Here is a 22537-nt window from a genome sequence, read left to right as displayed (position 1 = left end):
GGTTTTTCACTGTAGCAGATGTCTGATTGCATGCCTGAGCCTCTCTCTTTTATTGGAACTTCTGTATAACTTCCTGCCCTGCTTCCTGTAGAGTTAAACACCATCTTTGCTTTCCTCTCTGCAGTCAAGCTTTCTGCAATTATCAGTGACATTCCTCACTTCCTCTTAAGTATTTAAAATGAATTTAAATGTTATCATTAAGAATAGCATTAAAAAGCTATTAATGTGGATGGGTATTTCAATATAGATCAACTTTCACTGTTTGTATTTCTCTTTGGGAGAAAATGACTTTGACTTTCACTCCCAAGACCAGTTTTGAATGATCGAGGAAGCTGTGCTTCCCCATTGCAATTGAAAGGACATTTAAAAGGCTATGAAGTGGTGGGTGGAAAAAAAAAAAAAAAAAGAAAACCCACCACATTAGAAATAAAACTGACATTCGCTATTTCTCCTTGTCACAGATGTCAGCTTACAATTCAGACTGAAGGTAGAACTAGGAAACAGATTTAGTGTTAGGAGCAACACTATTGTTTACCCCATAGATTTTCACTAGTTTTTTTCTAAATTCTTGCTAAAGGCACCTACCATTCTATGTGTCTCCCAAGCTGTGGTGCTAAGGGGTAGACTGTAGACACGTGCTGTGATCTGCCACAAGTAAAGCTCAAAATGCTAATTTGATCTAGTTATAAGCACATTGCTGACACAAAATTGCTATGCATTTTTGGCCATGAAAAAATACAATCTGTATTCTAATCCCAAATCAAGGTTTTAGGATTAGTGATCTTAGAGTACCAGGAAATTGTGATAACGAAACACCGGCCTGTGCTGTAAGATGCTGTTTAGAATTCAAGTGCAGTGCTTGTAATTTAAGGAGATCATTATTTCTCTGATAAGATCTTCCATGGAAGAGACTTTGTATGTTTTTGTATTGGTTTCCTGTACAGACAAATAGTTTTCATTTTGTTTCCTAATTATAGAGTAATGCAACTTACAATATAGTTGTGTTTTGTCAGAGTTCATACACATCATGCTCCCTTCTGCTTCGTAGTTAAATAACTCAGGTGCAGAGCAAATAATAACAAAGGCAAGTTGGTGAAAAGAAGAGAAGTACCTAGACCATTGCAGACAGGTGCAATCCCCGGAACCAGTCAGAGAAATAAGGTCTGGAGGCCTTTGGAAGATAAAGGCTACCTGGAAAAAGGAAGCGATGCCAGCAAACGATCCTGTGTTCTCAAAAAGTGTTTCATGTGGGAAGGCAACGAGAGGTTGCAACAGGTTCATTCACACACAAATAGAGCAGCTGAAGCTAAAGAGTACAGCAGATGGCAAAATATTACCCATCAGTTGTTGTTATTGTCATATTTGTGTAGCCCCTGGGGTCTGAAACTCAGATGAGCAAGAACTCTTTGCCACCATCTACTGATGAAGTGGGGGAAGAGTCATAGCTAATTTTCACAGATAACCAGGACAGATACTTTTGAAGTTTTGCTTACAACTCATTCAAGGATAGGAATAAAAGGAAAGCAAACTTTCATTATATTCACAACACTTCTAAGAAGCAAAGGATTAGCTCTTGTGTCACTGGATTACATAGGACAGGAATTCTGGAGTGGTGGGGAAAATTAATAAAAGAGCTTGGTTTTCATCCTTTTCCTTATATTTTGTAATGAATGGAACTCCTCAAAGTAACACTAGAGAATGAAGCTGTCCTGGATGTGGAGAGAAGTAAAGAGGTGAAAACATATCTTTATCCAGTATCAAAGGAGTTTTAATTACTACAGGAGAGGGAAAAGCCTGGAGATCCTGACCTTGCACTACACATAAAAATGACTGTATCCTGGGCAAAAGCCACAGACAGCAGGTGCTGGGACATGAGAGAGAAGGGAGCAGTGGTACAAAGAGGGCATTATCCCCAAAAGACACAACAGCACAGGAGCAAGTTGTCAAGGAACAGCCAGATGGCTGCTTAGGATGCATGTTTCCTTCCCAGCCAGTCAATCCCACCTAAGTGCTCTCCTACTCTGAGACATCACCAGAGCAAATATGTCCCATTGAGGTCACCTGGGGAAATTGCCTCATTTCCTTAGGTTTGTGGGGAGTGTCTGAAGCACAGGTTTCTTTAGTGGAATCTTGCTATTCTACTTGGTATCTGGATTTCTTGATGCCAGCAAGTTCTCACAGAAAATAGTCTATCAGTATATCATCACCCTACCTTATTGAGGTGCCTAGTATACAATATTGGATAGTAGATTGTGGAGGCAGGCTCACAGGAAAAATAAACTCATCTGTGTCTTGTAATAACTAGGCAAGTGTTTCTAAGAAATGTGCCTATTTTTGTTTGAAGGTAGAATGTGCCACTTTTCAGGGACAAATAAGTAGGAAGTGGATGTTAGGAGCAAGGACAAGTTCTCTAAATAGTCCCTATAAGAGAGACATGAATTGTGTGTTTTGAACCATCCAGAAGCATGTAAACATAAGTAACCCATAACTGGGGCTTAATATATACAACCCATCTCATCATACAGCTTTGTGACAGCTTGAAATGACAACACTTGCCTGCTTGCTAAAGGCAGAGAAGGGAGGCAGCAAGGCAACTTCAATGCAAATGACAGGAAAATGTGTGTTAGGGGCAAATAGAGCCCTTTCCACATAGAATCAGAGAATGGTAGAGGTTGGGAAGGACCTCTGGAGATTATCTGGTCCAACCCCCCTGCTAAAGCAAGTTCACCTAGAGCAGGTTACACAGGATCACATCCAGCCAGGTTTCAAATATCTCCAGGGAAGGAGAATCCACAACCGCCCTGGGCAGCCTGTTCCAGTGCTCTGTCACCCTCAGAGCGAAGAAGTTTTTCCTCATGTTCAGGCAGAACTTCCTGTGCTCCAGTTTGTGCCCGTTGCCCCTTGTCCTGTCACTGGGCACCACTGAAAAGAGCCTGGCCTCATCGTCTTAATTCCCACCCTTTAGATATTTATAAGGTCCTCTCTCAGTCTTCTCTTCTTCAGGCAAAAGATCCCCAGGTGTCTCAGCCTTTTCTTGTAGGAGAGATGCTCCATCCCACTCATGTTCTTAGTAGCCCTCCGCAGGACTCTCTCCAGTAGTTCCCTGTCCCTCCCGAACTGGGGGGCCCAGAACTGGACACAGTACTCCAGACGTGGCCTTACCAGGGCAGAGTAGAAGGGAGGATACCATCCCTCGACCTGCTGGCCACACCCTTCTTAATGCACCCCAGGATACCATTGGCCTTCTTGGCCACGAGGGCACGTTGCTGACTCACAGTTAACTTGCTGCCCACCAGGACTCCCAGGTCTTTTTCCACAGAGCTGCTCTCCAGCAGGTCAACCCCCAGCCTGTACTGGTGCTTGGGGTTATTCCTCCCTAGATGCAGGACCCTACACTTGCCCTTGTTGAACTTCATTTGTTTTTTTTTTTTTTTTTGATTTTGCTTACTTCTAGATTTTCCTACCACTCTTTTGTGCAGTCTCCTTGAGAAAAATAACAAAATCAAGGAAAATGATTTTTTATATAGGGAATGCACTTGGCACTAGTACAGAGGTCTTGAAGGGCTGCCTTCTCTCTGCCCTTTTATTTGTCCCTTTAGCAAAGACCAGCAATCAGAAGAGCAGTGCTAGAGTCTAAGCTGCTCCAGACTCTGCAGAAAACAGATTTGTTTAGGTTATAAATACGAAGAGAATTTCTGCTACACAGGAGGTACCTCAGCTTCCCCAACATGACTCACTGAAATCCAGGAGATACTCTGCACATCGTGTTTTTGTCTCGCTCGCCACACTCTGCCTTCTTTCTCTTGCATTGAATTGATGCAGAAGTACAAGTAGCCCTGATTCATTGCTGCTTTCCTAAGGTGAAATTCTCTCTCTTCCGACTGCTTTACAACAAAGACGTCTGTAAACACATCTAACTCTCATTCCTATTGTATAAAAATGTGCTGCCCACAGTTCTGCTCTCTGCATCCTCAGCTTCTAGCCAGGAGCACAAGATTAAGATGGACAGTCTCAGCTATCTTACCTTCCTTTATCATTTCTGAACTTTTTTTTTTCCAAGTAGTGGAAACTCCTTAACAGTAATGCAAGAATCCTGAAGTCTGACTGAGGGTCAAAAGGGCAAAGTAAACTCATTAACAGATATTTTTCAAGCTCAGCATTTCAGTTCAGATGAGGTTAAATTTTGGAAGAGAATTAGGACAAGCTTGTTGTTTTATTTAGTTTAGCCTGTTCTGTTCCTCATCGACAGAAATTTGATGGCCCTTGAAAACATTCAGCCCCTCCAAACTCCAAGCTTTCATGGAAAATACCAAAATAAAATCCAAACCATGTGCAAAACCAGCTGAATTATATTTCCACCTATCCTCCCTGCACCTGCTCAAGCTGATATTTTCAGTCTATCTCAGTCTTCCTTTTCACTTTTCCCCTTGCCAAAAAGTGAGATAATGTCTTTTGGTGTTCCAGGGAAGGAAGAGAAAAGTGAGTCAACTCTGCATGTCCAAATTATTTGATGACCACACTTCATTTTTAACTGCCCTCATCTACACTGCCTGTCTCCATGAAGAAAATGCAGGGTGAGAGAAATGTTGTTCATGTCAACCAAGGACAACTGAATCAAAGTGCTACCAATCCTAAACCGTACAGACTAATACTTTGGTATAAAAATTAATACTCATGACCAAACTTTCCTGTCTGAACCCTCCAGGGGGGAGATTCATAGGTTGGATCAGGGCTGGTTTAGCCCCATGCTACAGGGAGAAGTATACTGAACAAAATCCTTATCCCATGGAAACTGGTGTGTCACGCGTCCTTCACTTGAAAGTAAGTTTTGTGTCATACCTTCCCCAATGATCCAGACTTCTCAGATGTTTGGACTTTCTTTGCTGATTAGATGCCCATTAGAACTTGCTTCCAGCTAAAACTAAGCAGCTGAAAATATTCATATGATGCATTAATCAATTTAATTTAGCATGGTCTATTTGTATGTCATAATGACTTCCTAAAAGCCTTGCCTGGTGGTACAGAAATCTCAGAGGGAAGACTACTGTACAGAGTCAAGGAGGGCATTTCTAATTAACAGAGGAACTTTCTAAATGCCATTTTCCTAACTCAGCACTCTCATGATTGGTACAGAGAAAAAGCACTTATAATTCCCAGTAACCTTATTATTGTTCTTTTTTCATGGCTTTCTACCTCAACTATTTGAATTTTTTTTCCCAAAATGGTACACATTATGACCCCACCTTTCCTGGACATCTAAAATGTAGCAAATTATAACAATGGAAAGAATATTTTATAACTTCCCACTTTTATTACCACTAAATGCATCATTAAGTGTAAATTGATTGCAGCAGAGAGTACATTAATTGTGACCGCAGTACAAAGCCCTGATTTTCTGCTGATACCACGCTGCTTTCAGGATGACTGCAACATTACTTCCCAAAAAAAATCCTGACTAATACTTGTGAGTTGGCCCCCTAGCACGAGGATCCAAGAGCCCCTGGAGTCCTAAAGTAGAGTGAGATTTTATCTGGCAAGCCCATGAAATCAAGTTCAGCACCTCACCCCCAGAAATTTCTCTTCTCACACCCACACAGACTCTTTCTTTCCCTTGTTACTCAAATTCCCATTTCTGTGGTTTTGGATGGTCCCATGCCATCTCCTAGATTCTTCTGTAATTTACTGTCTCCATAGATTGCTGTGATGGACAGCAATCATGTTCTACATAAAGACTTAACAACTAGCACATCTTTTCTCAGCATAGACGATGGCAGTATAGACATACTCAAGCTAGCTTTTAACCAGTATATTCCAGCACTACAAGCACTGGTGCTATGACTGCTTGGAATAAAGCACACGCCAGAGCCCATCCCACACCCCTGTGGAACCCCAGGACTCCTGGGGCCAACCAGGGTCGTGATGTAAATGATAAAGAAAGGCTGCTGGACCATGTCCTGTTAAATGCCACATCTAGAAGTAAAAGACAAGCAGTAGTATCATCTTGGCCCCTTTAGAGGTGGAAAAGAAACTAAAGGAGCAGTGATACACCTACTTTCAGTAGAAAAATACCTGCCTTCTAGAAGACTCTAAAGTTGTAGCTAGAGTCGAAGAATAGCTCTGGTACATTTTCCCAACCTGGCCACTCTCACTGACTTCCCAGTCTGAAGTGGTCTTCCTTTATATGCAATACCAAGCACGTTCCTTGTAAGGCTGAGAGGAAAAGGTATCATCCCCCTCCTCATCTCTGTCTCCAGTAAAAACTTGCTACCAGGACTTAGCTGCTGATTGGTGATGTGCACATGGGAAGAATAAACTAACTGCAGCCAGGTTGCTTTTCGAGAAAACTCTTTATCAGAAACCTATTGTGTTGTCAACAATGTAAAAGAGATAACTCAAGCACCAGGAGGAAATATCTTATTTACCAAGGTAAACAAGTGCAATTTGAACTTAGTCCATTTTCTGGCTTTAGTTTAGAGATCATACTCAGGCTAAGCCCTTGTCCAATACTATATTTAGCAATAAATAATAAAGGGAGCTAGCACGCCCTCCCCAAAGTCAACTCTAACATTTTCCGTGATCATGAACTGAACCCTGCACTCATGTTTTCCCTTTGACAGTGGACTTTCACTGCTCAGAGTGACATTTGGAATCGTTCAATGCACCAGGTCTGAAGCAGTAATGCTCGAGCAAACCAGCAGTTCTGCTGTTGTCCAAACAACAAACACCACATCACTGTGTAACATTTTCATCTCTCCAGGAATAAATACACAGCTTCAGACCTTCAGTTTCATCTTGTGAAAGCTGTCTTCTCTGAGCCGACGGCTTTTGAGCAGGAGCATCAATGCATTTGTTTGCACTGTGTTTGTGCACATATCTCCTTTTTCGGTTTCTTAAAATAGGTTAGATCTTTAAAAAGTTAACAAAATATCTCCTTAAAGAGTAAACAGCTCTATGTTTTCTTTCAGGCCAGGTTTCTACCAAGAACATATCATGGTGGTACCTTAACTTCTCTAAATTTTAGGTTGATATCATACAGATTATTTTGAAACATGCAGAAATTATACTTCTGCTTCAAAAGAGGTTTCTACAGAACTGAACGAAACTAGTAACAGAGACTTGGAATATTTTATATAAATAAATAATTAAATAATTGAACAAGCTAGTGATAAAAATAGACTTTACTATGTAGATCCAAGCCCTCTCTGAGACCAGTTTTGCCTAGGCATTTCAGCAGAGGTCTAGGTATTAACCTTCCAGTTAACTGCTTGGCAGGCTTTCATGTAATTTCATGTTCTGTGCGAATACTGAAATTACAGATTCTTTTTTGGTGAGTGTACTGGGTTTTATCATTTCTGTTTTCCTCACAGAGAACAGAAAAACCATGATTTCACAAAAGATCTTTTTCCATTGAAAAATCATTCCAAAAGGTAATTATTGACCATCTCTAAAATTGATACCACCTTTGGAATGTGCTTTGAAATCCTGAGGAAAAGTAGTAATAATAGGTCATCTCTTCAGTTTTATTGCTTGTGTCTCAAAGTTAAGAAACACTCTGAATTTAAGAATTATAGTGAACCATAAAAACTTTTAATACCAAATTGTAAATCCTTCTGCTTTATTACAATAAACATAAGGGTCTGACTTTCTTGGCACAGGTAGTTTTATTGCATTTATTACTAACAACAGATGTCGGCTAGTGAAATCCAAATCATTGAGAGGGAAAAGTTATATAATTTTCAGTCAGTTTTGCTAAAAGCTGAGTGTTTGAGAAGCTCAAAGACCCTGGAAAATTATTGGATTTTATAGATATATAAGAAAAAGGTATTTTCCTCTCTGATAATCACTTTTCTAAGAAATCTTTTCTCCAAAATCTTTCTCGAATGGAACTTTTTTGTATTTTCCAATACTAGATCTGCCATCAAATTACTCCTTTTTAATCTTAAGCATTTAAGTCCATTCAACAAAAACACATTGAGGTTTTCACAGTTCTACTCACTTGATGATTTTTTTTTCCTTTGTTAGAGAAAGAAAGGAAGTAAAAGATCCCAGTGTGTAAGTGCTCGGCAATCAGCGATATGTGTTTAGTGAGAGAGTAGCTTAAAAGGGATTGGACACAAACCAAAATGGATTTTTGTTACTGCAGACTTTGTCTCTTTCTTTCTAGGCTGGGCTACATTTCTAACCTGTGTGGGGAATGAACTCCTTTGGTTTGAATTTCCTGTAAGCCATGACATACCCACAGATGAATGCATACAATGCCTCCCATCTCAGACACCACTGCCACTGGAAATCAAGGCCTCCCTCCTTCAGGCTTCAAGAGGAAACAAGTTTTGCTTCTACTGTCAGCTTTGCACAGGATTTAGTTGGTTTGTTTTTTTTTTTCAGAAATGGAACTGAGTTTAAATGTATCATCTAATCTGAGGTCAAATTCCTCCTTCAGGATGGACTGTGACATTCCTGGTTCAGTAACACTTCCCCAAAGTTTCATCCATAAAAAAATTGTGGACACATGTATCTCAGGTGTTGCTGAAGTAGCAACCAGCAGTGGAGATGGAAATTTATGCCGTAATGGTTGGAGCGCTTAAGTTCACTTCTTAAGTTTCTTCTCTCCTTCATGGGGTCTACATAGCAAAGGAAGTGCAGTCATAAACACTTGCCTCGTTCAAGTTTTTCTGCCTCTCTCATTCACCAAAATGTGTCATTTTAAGCTGTTTATATCTTTGAGATTTTTGCTATGCCTTCCCAGATATTGATGCCTCCTCCTTATCCTGCGCATTCAGGAGAGTAGACCTTAGTTCCATTCTTCAGCTACTTCAAATTGTGAGATGGCCTAACTTCCTCTATCAATATGAGTGAGACAGTTTATGGGGGCATCACCTCCTAGTATAAGATCTAATTTGCAGGACTCAGTTGTCCTAGAGAGAGGAATGTTTCCCCCCTGTCTTTGACCTTGCTTTGGAAGAGCAGAGTTACAGTTTCAGTAATCTGCTGCCCACTCACTCTACACTGCATAGGAGACCCAAGACGAAATTAAACTAATTGAATGTCAGAATCTGCAGAACAGACATCTCTGAGCAAACTACTCTGGGTTCCCTCTACAGTTAGTGCAGAGCTGGTCAATGGGAAGAGTGGAGTACCTAGAGCTATTCAGTCTTGACCTAGTTGCCCAAACACCTAAATGTCATTTGAGACTCACTGAACTGGGCAACAGGAACAAACTGGAGCACAGGAAGTTCCACCTGAACATGAGGAAAAACTTCTTCACTCTGAGGGTGGCAGAGCACTGGAACAGGCTGCCCAGGGATGTTGTGGATTCTCCTTCCCTGGAGACATTCAAAACCCACCTGGATGCAGTCCTGTGCAACCTGCTCTAGGTGAACATGCTTTAGCAGGGGGGTTGGACTAGATGATCTCCAGAGGTCCCTTCCAACCCCTGCCGTTCTGTGATTCTGTGATTCACGTGACTCTAAGCAAGTTCCTACATTTTGTCAAGAGATTCCTGTCCTGAAATTCCCTGACTCTGTTTGCCTGCTCCCCATGAACTACAGTGGGAGCCAATGTTCAGGTAGAGACACCTGGACTAAGGACACCCAGGTTAGATCTTGTTTGAGACTCAGACATCTAAATATAGATATCTACCTGTAGGTATGTGGAAAAGCACTGGGTTGCTCAGACACCCACCTAGCATCATTTGTGATACCCTACAGTAGCAAAGACCTGTATGTAGAGCTGACTGATGAGATACAGTCTTACAGGAGATCCCAAGAGGCATGCAGATGCCAAGGAAGATAGCCTGCAAAGCCTAAAATTCACCTATGTGTGGGCTACAGCATTCCACCCTGGGTGTCTATGGTCTACGACAGTCCATGAGGAAATATCCTCCTGGAAACTATGCTAAGGCACATGGAAAATAAGGAGGTGATTAGTGACAGCCAACATGGCTTCACTAAGGGCAAATCATGCCTGATAAATTTGGTGGCCTTCTACGACAGGGTTATAGCTCTGGTGGATAAGGGAAGAGCAACTGATGCCATCTACCTGGACTTATGCAAAACATTGAACACTGTCCCACATGACATCCTTGTCTCTAAACTGGGGAGACATGGATTTGATGGATGGATCACTCAGTAGATAAGGAATTGGCTGGATGGTTGCATGCAAAGAGTTGCAGTTAATGGCTCAATGTCCAAGTAGAGACCAGTGACGAGTGACATTCCTCAGGGGTTGGTATTGGGACCAGTGCTGTTTAACATCTTTGTCAGGTACATGGACAGTGGGATTGAGTGCACCCTCAGCAAGTTTGCCGATAACACCAAGCTGTGTGGTACGATTGACATACTGGAGGGAACAGATGCCAACCAGAGGGACCTTGACAGACCTGAGGACTGGGCCCGTGTGAACATCATGAAGATCAACAAGGCCACGTGCAAGGTCCTGCATATGAGTTGAGGCAATCCCAAGCACAAATACAGGCTGGACAACGAGTGCATTGAGAGCAGCTCTGTGGAGAAGTATTTGGGTGTGTTGGTTGATGAGGAGCTCAACGTGACCCGGAAATGTACAGCCAGCTGTATCCTGGGCTGCATCAAAAGAAGCATGACCAGCAGATCAAGGGAGGTGATTCTGCCCCTCTACTCCACTCTCATAAGACTCCACTTGGAGTACTGTGTTTAGCTCTGGGGCCCCCTACATAAGAAGGACTTGGGCCTGCTCAAGCAGGTCCAGAGGAAGGCCAGCAAGATGATGAGATGACTGGAGCACGTCCCCTATGAAGACAGACTGAGAGAGTTGGGGTTGAAGATAAGCCTCTGGGAAGACCTTATAGCAGCCTTCCAGTACCTAAAGGGGGCCTACAAGAAAGCTATAGAGGGACTTTTTACAACGCCATGTAGTGATAGGACAAGGGATAACGGATTTAATCTGAAAAAGGGTAGTTTTAGATTAGGTGTAAGGAAGAAGTTCTTTACTGTGAAGGTGGTGAAGCACTGGCACAGGTTGCCCAGAGAAGCTGTGGCTGCCCCCTCCCTGGCAGTGTTCAAGGCCAGGTTGGATGGGGCTTTGAGCAACCTGGTCTGGTGGAAGGTGTCCCTGCCCATGGCAGGGGCGTTGGAACTGGATGATTTTTAAGATCCCTTCCAATCCAAACCATTCTGTGATTCTATGATCTAGTCAGTATATTCAGAGGAGTTTAGTAAGCAATGCAGCTAAGAGGTGCTTACTTCAATGCTAGCTAAAATTTCCCATAAAATAAATCCTACTCAAAACTAGAGTCGAAAAGGTGTAGGATGGAGATGAGGGGTTTTGTTCTGCGGGTGTCCTGTCTCTGTATGGCCATTTCACATTCAGCCAAATCCAGACCTTGAATAGCAGTCTCCACTAACAGGCTTTCAGGTATATCCATGGTTTCTTTTTCAGTCTGGTTGCTCTTTTCCCATAGTGCTACACATATTTTAAGGGGTTCAATGCAGAATCCTCATCCACTTGTAATCTGTGTATGGCACAAGAAACAGAGGGCAAAATTGTTCCTAACACTGCAGTTCAGAGATCTCTGCCTTTTCAAACCCCAAGAATGAAATATGCTGTAAATTAGATACCGCAATGGCCAGAAAGAACATGCGGTCATGTAGTCAGCCAGAATATGACTGTAAGAAGGCATTGGACTGCATCTAACATTTACTGAAACACCAAAGTCGTCTAAAGCTCCATATTGCCAGGGATCTCTTTCAGACCAAATACATGCTACAGCCTGTAAAAATTAAGCTAGTCGTTATAAACTTAATTTGCAGTCTGAATGGCAAAATTGAAAAGCACTCAAGCATTAAACTGCGCTTCTTAAAGGTAAAATAATAAAGCAATATGGGTGATATATAAATACCTTTAAAAATTACTCGGAGCAGGGTAACTGGGCTGAGCATTTCGGCATAAATTGTAATGTATTGTGGCTCTCAGTAAAGTCAAATGTCTTCAATAGGCTGCTTTTGCCACTAAGAGGTTTGCAGCCTTTATTGGCTTTCTGGAGAATCTTATGCACCCTTTCTTTTTGTTTGGTTTTTTTTTTTTTTTATTTAAGAATGTCGGGTTGCTTTTTCCAAGTGCTGCTTGGAAACCTATTAACTCATCCTTAAAACACATAATCTGCTTGACAGCAAAGTTAATTAATGCTTAGTAATAAACCTTTTTTTGATCATTAGTCAAAGATATTTATTAGGTTATTCTAATTGGTTCTCTTAATGAAGGTGACCTCAGCTACATGGTTCAGAAATAGTCCATGCGTACAATGAGAATAACAGAAATAAGCATACGCGTATTCATCCATGTTCCAGACTCTTAAATTTGGCACAGTACAATAACTCAGAGAGGTTAAACTCTGCCTTGCACCACTATATCTAAAAAAACCCCAACAACCTCCAATTTCTTTCATCATGTTTAGTAATGTATAGAACATCAGTTGCAACACCTTGACTTTGAGTATTCAACACTTCATTATATGATCAGTTGTTAATGTGACTAGCTGTACGAACTACTCTGTTGTGCTGAACTGTGCTTAAATGCTTAACATGGGAGAATCTGAGAGTAGCTGTGGTTCTGGCCATAGGCTGGGCTCTGGAGTATTTACTCAGCTGAAATCCTACCTTACCCGAAGCGAGGCTTCAGGGATTTCAAGTAGTAGGATCACTCATTTACTGAAGGTACTTTGTGGAATTAATTATCTCTGTGTGTCTCTTTTTGAGGTGTCTGTTTTGGGCTTTAATCACCAGTATATTTGTGACCCCATTTTGCCACATGATTAAGACATTATTATTCTGCAAAGAGTTCTATAACATGCATGAGATCAACATTGAAGTAAAAAGTGATGAGATGAAAAAAAAAAAAACCAAACAAGAGAACCAAAGTCTGGCTGTTGTCATTTATCTCAGTGAAAAGGGATGGTAATCATTTGCATTTACAAATGATGGCTATGCTCTATGCCCAGAACTTTGCAGGGGAGAAAACACTGCTGGTGAGGAAAATGGGTTATCATGAACTGAGTAACTAAAATCATAAAGAGATTACAATATAGCTGGGATTCTGATTCAAGTCTTCTCAGATTCAATGATCAGTTTAGATTCTTGAGCTCAGAGACAAAAAGCAACAGAAACAAAATGACAATTTTTTGTCAATATCAAGATAGTTTTCCGGCACAACTATTGTGTAGTGATTCCACTATTCCACTCTGAGTTTGTCTAAAGAGATGCAAAGCGCTGTATCACTGTAGTTTAGCCTTTTGCCCTCAAAGTCACATTAACTGACCATGTGCTTGTTCCTGCCATGTTGCAAATGGCTTGTACCTTAAGATCTCTCTTCTCCTGATACCAACATTTTGCTTTCGAAAGAGTAGAGAAACCACTTCCCATGTTGAAGTCATTTCCACAGCTCTGGCTACTCAGTCTGTCTACAATCGGTGTAAACTAGGTGAATGCTTTTGCAGATATACCCTTCAATTCTGTGACAGCTGAAATCTGCAGGAGAAATCCAATTAGGCTGTACTTCAACTAAAAGATCCAGACTGTTTTCCTTTCTCCTCTTAGTTTTAATTATATTTGCATCTTCCCAGTAAGTTCTATGTCAAAACAAGCCCAAAAATTTCCATGGGAAGTTCTTTCACTTTCTGTGCTTCACCTCCTAACACATCTAATCATATGTAATTGTGGATAGAGCTGTTGCTTGGTTATGGTGTGAAATTAAGCAGAGTTCACTGTAATATATTTTACATGAATGGGGGTAAAAGAGGACCATTTGATATGTGAGGAGACATTTCCCAAAGTGTTGCTGAAAACCATCTATTTTTTTCAAGACAGACATTACAGCTTTGTCCATCTAAGTTCCATAATGCTTCTGGCATTATTATTTGTGAGACAATAGCAACTAAGGTGACACTCTGCTGCAGATGTACTGTCTCCCAAGTCTCTTAGAAGAGGCTTCATATTCTTCCTTGAAGGGGAAGGAGACATCAAGGCTTAGCAGGGTCCTTAAAGAAGTCTGACAGGAAAGCAGGTGCTGGATGAGATAACAGGACTGAAGGCTGACATAGGCAGAGAAAAATGAGATGAAGTCACAAAGTATTTAAGCAAAACTCTCTTTAAATTCCACTTAAAATGCCTTTGTGTATTTGTCTCTCCGAGTTCAGGTCCAGCTGCAATGATTTTAAGAGACCAAAACTACAAACAGGTTCAGCATGACCCTAATATGAGCTGATGCCTATATATATATATTGCATAAATGCATATATAGGAAAAAAACGGTGACATTCCAGTGCCTTACAGTGCTGTCAAATGCAAGACATTTGACAGAGTATCTCCCTTAGAATTAACAAATAACTCAAGCAGTGCTAGTGAAACTTGGAAGAGGAGCAGTGGGAAGGTAATAAAATGTTATTCCCACCTTCATGTTGAATATAGAAACACAGAATAAAATATTGGAAAAGATTTCAGTAGATCTTCTACCTACTCCTGCTCAAAACCAGGGCAACTTCAAAGTTATAGGAGGTTTCTGAGGGCCTTGTCCACTTGAGTTTCAAGTAACTCCAAGGATGATGGTCCCACAACCTCTCTGGGCCTCTGTTCCAGTATTTATATTTCCTGTCCTACAACTTCTTCCAGTTGTCCAGTTCTCTTTTTTGTGAGCACCTCTGAGAAGTTCTGTCTCCATCTGCTGCATAGCCACCTATTGGACAGAGGACATGGTGTCCCTTCTTAGCTTCTTCTCTAAGAGATATCTTTGCTACATCATATGGTACAGCTTCTTAACCAACCTACCTTCCCTCTGCTAGACTCTTGTTTTCTGTACTGAGAGTCCAAAATTGAATTAATGTTACCAGTTGGGTCCTCCCATTAACCTGAATTCCTCTGTTTATTCTTCTTTAGCATGGTCTCTGACACAAGGAGTCAGTAAGTTAATCATCATAATAATCTTTCAATGAGAAGATTTATCTGAGAAACAAGATACTGCCAAACTATAAGGTAAATCTCCATGAAATCAATGGGAGCTGAATCAGAGCTTTGTCTCACTACTCCAGTGTTATGGCTGACAGAGACAAGCCAAGAAGTAGAAAAATATTCTCCAGCGCTTCCCCATTGACAACGACCTCTCTCAAACTCAGCGAGACCTTTTGACCCTGGGAACTCGACAACAAAATGGCTTGTTGGTTTCATCAGGAATGTCTGAACTCCCTGAGGGCTGAATGCAATATCAGAGCCAGCAAAGGGGGCAGAGAGCTCATCTGCAATTGTCAAAAATGCTCCAAAATACAAAAACCGGGACTTCACTGCTTTGTGATTAACTGCCCAGACATCAGCTTTCAGACAGGTTATTGTAAAGGTGTTGGTACATCCAGTTTACTGATTCCACACAGGCTTTAGTAAATTTGGACAAGTGAGAGATTCTGTGAATGACTCAGTAAGAGACAGAAAGAAGCATATAACAGGAGAATATATGCCTAGGACAGGGCAAAAGCCAGCAGTGTGTTTTCCATTACTCCCAGGAAAAAGAGATAGTGGCTTTTGGACACTGCAGTTTAGGGGAAACTTTCACCTGCTGGCTGTGGTTCCACCCTCAGCAATGTCCAGCTGGTGTATGAAGAGCCACAGGACAGAGAGGCCATGACTGGAGCGGACTCAGCATCAGTGAGCCAAGAGAGAGAGTGGATTTCCACAATATCCAAGCACGCACTCACCCCTGAACCATCAGATATGTATGCCAGGAGCTGACAGGGCCTTTGTCACCCCATCTGTCCTGGTTCAGTCACCGTTTTAATGAGAGAACATTATCCATGTTAATACAGACTGCTGTTCAACTATCAATAAGTTAGAGCAAGACCTTTCCCTCAGAAGTTTCCCATCATCTGTCTTTGTGTGATGGTAAACCCTGGAGTGGGAGAGGCTTCATCTCTGATTAGCAGCAGCAGCAACTTTGTATGTCCATGTCAAGGGTTGAGGCTGGGCCGGCCACTAATGAATGGCATACAGTCTCTATTAACCCCTCTCACCTCCCAAAAGGGAAAGGAAGAGAGAACAAGGGAGAGAGAATTCCAGTTTGAAAAACTAAAACAGCTTTAATGAAACAGTAACAAACAAAGAAAAGATAATAATAAATATAAGATAAATCATGAAATACATACAAAACCAATACAGAACCAATACTGAACCCAACTGCCCCCAATTTGATGATGAATGACAGGTCACCACTGACACTGCAGGGCTCGCGCTGGGTAAGCCCCAGGCTTGACTCAGCAGCAAATGGAAACCGGGTGCAGGAGCTGGATTCAGGAACTGGATTCAGGAGCGCACAGCTCGGGATTGAAGACAGAAGAATGGACAGAGTCCTCCTCGGATGTTGGTCATCGAAGAAGAGAGCTTGACCCTTGTGATCCCTCAGCTTTATACTGACTATGATGTCTATGGGATGGAATACTCTGTTGGTCAGTTTTGAGTCGCCTGTCCGTTTTGCTTCTCCTTGCAGGTGTGACCTTTTACGTGCTTGCGACCCTTTTCACTCCCGGCATCCCAACACAGAGTACAAGATTTAGCAGTGACCTCGGTTTCTATAGAAGCAAGTATAAGCAAGAGCCTTTCTGCACACCATTCCTTGGTATTAACTGTAAACTTCAAGTGTTATCACTACTAGAAGTAGACACTGTCCAGAAAAACATGCTGTTGATTTCAGAAAATGCAGTTATTTAGAAAAGACTTAACTGAAAAGTAAAATTACTGAACAGAATTGGTTCTGGTTTAGCTCAAACCAGGACAGTCCACCAGTACCTTTTAGTGTCTTCACTGATGACATAGATGGTGGGATCGAGTGCACCATCAGCAAATTTGCAGACGACACCAAGCTGAGTGGTGCAGTTGACACGCCTGAGGATTGGAAAGCCATCCAGAGGGACCTGGACAAGCTTGAGAAGTGGTCCATGTGAACCTCATGAGGTTCAACAAGGCTAAGTGCAAGGTCCTACACCTGGTCAGGGAAATCCCCTGTATCAATACAGGCTGAGGGATGAAAGGATTGAGAGCAGCCCTGCCGAGATGGACTTAGGGGTGCTGGTGGATGAAAACCTGGACATGAGCCAGCAAGGTGCACTCGCAGCCCAGTAAGCCAATCACATCCCGGCTACATCAAAAGAAGTGTGGCCAGCAGGTCAAGGGAGGTGATTCTGCCCCTCTACAGTGAGACCCCACCTGAAGTACTGCATCCAGCTCTGGGGCCTTCAGCACAACTAAGACGTGGAGGCATTGGATTAAGTCCAGAGGAGCGCCACAGAAATTATCAGAAGGCTGGAACACCTCTTCTATGAAGAAAGGCTGACAGAGTTGGGGTTGTTCAGCTTGGAGAAGAGAAGGATCTGGGAAGACCTTATTGTGGCTTTTCAGTAGTTAAAGGGGGCTTATAAGAAAGATGGGGGTAATTCTTTTTAGCAGGGCCTGTTGTGATAGGACAAGGAGTAATGGTTTTAAACCAAAAGAGGGTAGATTTACACCAGATATAAGGAAAAAATTTTTACAATGAGGGTGGTGAATCCCTGGGAAAGGTTGCCCAGAGAGGTGGTAGATGCCCTATCCCTGGAAACATTCAAGGTCAGGTTGGACGGAGCTCTGAGCAACCTGATCTAGTTGAAGATGTCCCTGCTTACTGCAAGGGGGTTGGACTAGATGACCTTTAAAGGTCACTCCCAACCCAAACTATTCTATGATTCTATAATCTTCATTGCAAAGCACCAGATAGCTGCTGTGCAGATTTAAGATCCATCACTTTTGGAGGTATTGAGCCATGTTGTGCCTGCTAGAGGATAATACTGGTCATGAGAAGGATGTCAGCAGTATTTATATTCTGGCCTGACTGATTCTTCAATAGATTTAGACTTACAACTCTACTATTCCTAAAAAAGCAGAGGCTGGAATCCAGGTTTTTTGCTTTCCTTCAGACTGTGCTTGTGTTAGCCCTAATACATGGGGTGTCTTGAAAACAAACCCAAACAATTTTATATGGGAAGAGTGCATTACTTTGTCTCTCTAACTTTCAAATTACAATACAGTAAGACAATATCTCATTAGTATGTTCCCCAGTTGAGGGAGAATTGCCAGGAGATTTCACAGTGAAATTCTAACTCATCTTAAGTGTGGACAATATAATACAAATGTTGATTTTAATAGTGTCATCAAACTAGGATTTTTATAATTTTATTTTATTATGAGACCGAGAGGATGACACTTCCTAATGCTACAATAAGAGCTTCTAATGAGTTTGCACAACGTAGCATAAGAAGAAACAGTGTTTTACTTCTCCCATTCAACACTAAATTTCTCTGGTGCCCATTGTGGGGTAGTGCTATTCCAACATGAAGGAAGCACACTCTGTCTCCCTGCAGAAGTTTATTAACCAGCAACAAAGGCACATTAAAAAAAAAAAAAAACAACAAACAAACAAACAAAAAACAAAAACAAAACAGAAAAAAAAAAAAACAAACCAAAAACCACAAAACAACAAACCAACCAACCAACCAACCTATTTTGACTCGCAGAGATGCTTGCAGAGAGGACTGTGTTACTTCTTTTTCCTTGTCTTCTTTACCTTAAGCTCCCATGGATTTGAGCTTGGTTCCAAATTGTGGAAGATATGGACTTGTGGAAGTTTTGCAAATCAGACAGATGTTTTTCAGTTTAAAGCACAGGACTTAAACTGACACAAGACATTATCAGGTGCCAGATTTTCCAAGAATTTCTATGTGACCTCACCTTCTCTCTGCCTCAGTTCTGTAAAATAAGGATGATTTTACTGCCTCTATTTTTTTAGTCTCTTTTCTATTTAAGTCTTCAGTGCAGAGGCTGCTTCTTGCTCTGTATTTGTACAATACCCTGGAAAACAATACCACCAAGCTCAGCTCATCCCATTAAATAAATCACAGCAACCATTTTCCATCCAGCCATTAACAAACAGCATTATTTTTCCTCCTTAGTAATTGCATGTCTTTCATTCTGAGTCAAGAACTCTTTTCTTCATCTTTATTTTGCAACAGTTTGCAGACAATGTAGTTTGAATATTTTTTTTGCAAAAACGGTAAGCAAAGAAAGACAAACTTGTTACCATGCCTCAGCAAGACTCCATTTAAGAACCTGATGATACAAACAAACCAGAAAGACAAATGTAAATGGTGTTCCAATTAAGTGGAACCCAGGATGTCTCCGTGGGTACATTATAGGATGCAGTAGAGGTGGTAATGTTGACGAGGTAGCTAGGAATAGCCTCCAGCATTAAAAATTTAAGCCTGCAACTCATTCACAGCTGTGACTGTGCATGCACTGGGAGAGAAATGGCACAATTGAAAACAGAATCGGCATATGTCTGCCAAACTCATCCCGAGGAAGAGGAAGTTTAACCCATGTGTTCCCAGTTAGAGTGATAGTTTGCTGCAAACTTTGTCAGAGCTGCCTAATGGGAAAAGAAGAAACAGCAGAGGCTAGTAGAGGAACAGCATAACATTAGAGCGTGGCCTACTTGAATGTCAGACTAGTCCTGTAAACTGTGGGTGACAGTCAGTCATATTTGTGCATAGCTGTGAGTGTCAGGGCATTGCAGGCCTTCCAGAGTTAGAACAAAACAAAACAAAACAAAACAAAAAAACAATAAAAAGTTGTGAACTGGACAATTGGGTGACAAAGCTTGATTTTGCTAGGAGAGAATGGCAGAAGGAACAATCACCCCTGCTTTAAGGACAGATGTTGAAACTAATTACTTGCAAGACCTCCCACAGTAATTCAGCCAACTAACTTGTTTTATGTTTTGCTGGGTAAGCCTATGCCTTCTTGGGAGGGCAAAGTTGTTCATGATCTTATTCATAATTATCCTTGGTTTCATGCATTTTTTTCAGTGTATGCCATTTGGTCTTGATGAGCTTTTTTTATTTGGGTTTAGTTTACATGGTAGAGATGGTCACATCCTGCGGGTTACTATGCTATTCTGTAATTTTCAGGTAGAACTTTGGCCTTTCCAGAAGAACATCAGAGCTATCATGTCTATAGTTGTAGCCTATATCTGGATTATTTCTTAACAGGAAAGAGCCCCCAGCCACTCCTTGGAAAGAGGAAAGAGGCCCAGCTATGCTTTTGGTCAGTTCAGGCATGTCTGTTTCTAAAACTGAGATATGGATCAGTTCTGGATTTCATGTGAAGCAGGGGGGAAAGCACAGACTTATCTGTCTCTCTTGTTAAGATGACAACCCTTGCTAAGGACTGTTATAATTAAGGACAAGGTTATCTGTAGGATTCTGCAGTCTCCAGGAATATAAACCCTTCAAAGCTTATGTCAACAGCCTGGTATGTTGACAGAAAACCCTACTGGGTGGGATGCTTTGAAATATCTGATATGCTTACAGTGTTGGATAACAGTATTGCCGTCCTCCTCTGAAAGGCAGATGAGAAAAGCTACATCTGTAGACTCGATAGCTGATGAGGCAAAGGGTTACTCATTTGGGCAAGAAGACCCCAGGACTAAGAAGGGAAGACCAACCCTAACGAGGGTTGTCTCCGTACAAAGACAAGGCCACAGTCAGAGCAGCCTGGGCAACCATAGAGGAAACAGAAAGACTGTGGGTCAGTATTTGGGTGTGCAGGAGATGGACTGGGCCTGGCTCCAAAGGCTGCTAGTCAAACTGGCTCTTTATGGAACATCCTAAGACTGATCTTTCTCTGAAACCTCCTTAAAGGAGTTATATTCATTTATGAGTTTACCTTCCCCTGGGCTGTGTTTCACATACATTTAGGATGGAGGAAACTGCACTGCTGATGAACCTGGTTTTAGCTGTTGGTGCGTTGTGGTTTTGCATTTAGGATATTGTAAAGTCTGGCTCTCAGTGGAGCTCTCGACGAGCTACCCTCATTGTATAATTATTGTTACTCTTTTGTCTTTGGATCTCTATTGTGTATTGCAGCTTCTGTGAACATTTCAACAAAATACCTGCTCATGCAGGCAAAAACATTGAGTTACCAAATTTTTCATGAGCTGGATGCACTTACTATGATGAAGCAGTCACTCGTCAGAGGAAATAAACCACGGACAAAGGACATGAAGGGAAGTGTTCAAGCATCTGAATGCACGTAGGGGTGAACTCTGGCTTACAGTATCGTGCCACCAGAAACTACCTGAAAGACCATAGCAACAGAAATTCTACAAAGCTGTCAGTTATATTTGCAAAATAAACAGGACTGCAAAACTGTAAAGACGGAGTGTAAAATGGACTATGGACTCCTTTTATTACACTTACTTCTGACAAAAATGTAGGCAGCAGATGGACTCAGTTCAGAGTATCTGGATTACCAGAGCACTGCTACTTATCCAAAACTTCCCTTTATTTTAGCTCTGCAAATCAGAAATATTTCTGCCAGTCAGCAAATTATACAGACAACTGAAATAAGGAGGGAGTCAGACTTCATAGTTTCTAGTTAAATTTGTTGCAAATGGCAAATGGGCGCAGCAGGTGAAGCAAAGGTAGCTGAAACACTGTTAGAAACAACTCAGACTGGAATGAGGATGTGTCTTCATGTTCTCAGTGTCTATTTCTTCCCATGATACAACAGCAATGAGTGACCTTTTATAGTTTGTGCTAAAGATTTGCTGAAAAGACTTATCCTGTGACATGTTCAGGGCAGCCAGCTCCCATTCAGTTCAGCCTCAAGCTTTACATGAGTAAAACCAAGCAAAAAAATTTGAGGCCTTGCTCTGTACTTTTCCAGTCCAGTCCTTGCAGTGGATTTCATTTTAGTGTTTTTATTGTTCACAGATGATTCACCTCCTACAAAATTAAAGTTGTAGGCTGCTTCACAGGGCTGCTAAGTGATCAGGATATTTATTTAGCTCTCTTTAGTTTTAAGTGACTGGTGTGCCCTGAGTACTACACAGCCACCACAGTAGGGCTCTGTTCATGCCTCTCCATGATAGCTACCTCCCTACATGTTCTGGGAGGAGGTAAAGTGTTATCTACAGATAACAAAGCCACAAACACCTCTGGGTAGTCTTCCATTCACATTCAGACTGCAAGGACCACACTGTCTCAGTGGTGTGTAGGAGAAGGGTGTTCAGACCCCAGGGAAAGTGGAAGCACCTTCAGCGAGAAATTGCTCTTTGTTGGGCTTTCAGATCCCTCAACTCTGGTCCTGAATTGCAGACCTTCACCTGAAGCCAGGTACCTATGTATAAAAGATAGGGAGAAAAACATGGGTTTGAGTGCATGTTGGCTTCAGGATTCTGGATTTAAATGTATCCTCAGTATAATATTAATCAAAGAGTTGAATCCAGCTCTCATCGGACTGCTTGGCTACAGGGTGGGTATTCAAATAGATGTTTTGCAGAAAGGAATTAAACCTCAGCACCCTTTCTGACAGGTGATACCCTATAAAGTCAGTTGAGAGAGCAACCAGCTTAGGATCTTTAAATTAGAAGAAGTGGAAAATCCACCCTAGAGGAAGGCTGACGGAAAAAAGCCAGAAGCAGTATTAGTGAGCAAAAAGAG

The sequence above is a fragment of the Leptosomus discolor genome, chromosome 5 (assembly GCF_034619465.1).
Source record: "Leptosomus discolor isolate bLepDis1 chromosome 5, bLepDis1.hap2, whole genome shotgun sequence".
NCBI classification, from domain to species: domain Eukaryota; kingdom Metazoa; phylum Chordata; class Aves; order Leptosomiformes; family Leptosomidae; genus Leptosomus; species Leptosomus discolor.
The sequence above is the reverse complement of the archived record's forward strand: the minus strand, read 5'-3'. Positions refer to the sequence as shown.